At 52.7% G+C, this 1,788-nt stretch overlaps 1 protein-coding gene across 3 annotated transcripts in view; it reads left to right on the top strand.

Annotated features, from left to right (window-relative positions):
- The first annotated feature begins 376 nt into the window (after window positions 1-376).
- ZNF536 (zinc finger protein 536) overlaps window positions 377-1,788 on the top strand; it is a 379,804-nt gene continuing 378,392 nt past the window's right edge. For all 3 annotated transcript variants that reach the window (XM_045293780.1, XM_045293779.1, XM_045293781.1), the window contains exon 1: window positions 377-623. The gene's annotated coding sequence lies outside the window, so the exon portion shown is untranslated. The remainder of the gene's footprint in view (window positions 624-1,788) is intronic.

Genomic DNA, 1,788 nt, shown 5'->3' with positions numbered 1-1,788 from the left:
CAAAGGCTCCTGTGTCCCTCTTGGCTCTTCCGAGGTTGAGAGCGGTGGGGCCATGCATTAGGTCAGCTTTGCAAATGGACATTGCAAAATGAGAAAGGAGGCACAGTCACCCTGAGGCCTCACTTCTGCCGCCGGCCGGGCCTGCTGAGGCTGCCTGTCTGCCCTGGCAGGGCTGCTGAAAAGGGGCACCAGTGGGCAGGCTCACAGGTAAACCCTTGACCTCCACAGTGGCCCAGGCCAGGCCCAGCCTGTGTGCTCTCACATTCACGACCTGCTCTTCCAGAGCCTTTGAGGCTGGCAGCTGCAGCTGGGCCTGGAGCAGAGACCAGGCCTTCCCAGGGACAGAGGCAGGCAGCTTCCCGCACAAGCGGGGTAGCTCCCGGTCCCAGGGGCAAGCAGAGGAAGATGGGAGCGTCTGTCAGACACTGCCTGCACCTGCTGAGTGATGCTGTGCAGACCTGTGCCCTGAGGGGACCACTCTGCAAGGAGTGCCAGGCCTGGTTGCCAAAGGAGAAGGGGACTCGAGCTATAGCTGGATCCATTGGACGTGGTGAGGCATCTTGGTTGCTTCCATCGATGGTACTCCTGCTGGGTCCAGACCTGTAGAGCGAGGTCCTCCGTGCGTAAGTAGCCCAGTCATCTTGATCCAGTTACTCCATGGTGACCCAGTAGCTGGGAATTGTCCTTTTCCAAATCTACCCACTGCAGGAAAGCCCTTTTAGAAACTCATTTCTACTTTAGTTAATCCCAGGTAAGCTGAGGACCTAGCTTCTATACAAGGGTTTTCCCCCTGTCTTTGATCTCAAGCATTCCTTTATTCTTCCCATTTCCTTCTTCTGTGCCCAAAACTCAGACCAAACCTGCTGCCATTGAGTTGATTGCAACTCATCATGGCTCTATAGGACAGAGGAGCCTGGTTGGCATAAGGTTTGTGTGTTGGGTTGCAAACCACAAGACCAGCAGTTCTAAACCACCAGCCACTCTGCAGGAGAAAGGTGGGACTGTCTACTCCTCTAGAGAGGTCCAGTCTCAGAAACCCCCAGGGACAGTTCTCCCCTATCCTAGAGGGTCGCTATGAGTCAGACTGGAATGGAAGGCAGAGGGTGAGGACAGAGTAGAATGGTGCAGTCCCCAGGGCCCCCTAGACTGTAAATCTTTGTGGGAACAGACAGTCCCCGCTTTATCACTTAGAGCAGCTGGGGCCTGAACTGCCAACCTGGCCATTAGAAACAATGTTTAACCCACAGAACCACCAAGACACCACCTTCTTATCAAAGGAGGGCGGGAGGTAACAGCCACTCTCTATCTCCATGGTTTTGCAGTGCTGCGTGCAGTTTTGAAATTATTGTCATTGTTTTGATACATGCTAATTAAAAGGAGGCTTATGTACCGAGAGGACAATATTTCCTTCTAAGTTGTCTATGGGATAAGGACAAAATGGCTTTCTCTTTCCCTGACCCAGATGGTCTTCAAATCCAAGGCCACGGGCCAGGCCAGAAAGAAGAGAGGGTGGAGCAAAGTACCTCATCTTTCATTTCTTCATAGTTGTAACCTTTTAGGGGTGATAAGGCCTGCCTGCTCATGTGTGTGCATGTGTGTGTAAAATAGATGGCTAGGAGGCTCCTGGCATGATGTGGAGTTTCGCTGACTTGAGTGATCCTTCTGTCTGCCCTAGATCAGTGAGGACAGGCTCTGTGGACCCAGGACCATGAAGGACATTACATAGAGCAGTGGTTCTCAACCTTCCTCATGCCGCAACCCTTTCATACAGTTCCTCATGTGGTGGTG

The sequence above is a fragment of the Echinops telfairi genome, unplaced genomic scaffold, assembly GCF_000313985.2.
Source record: "Echinops telfairi isolate 266 unplaced genomic scaffold, ASM31398v2 ScPeMD7_2291;HRSCAF=2852, whole genome shotgun sequence".
Taxonomy (NCBI): Eukaryota; Metazoa; Chordata; class Mammalia; order Afrosoricida; family Tenrecidae; genus Echinops; species Echinops telfairi.
This window is presented reverse-complemented; position numbering and strand designations above follow the sequence as displayed.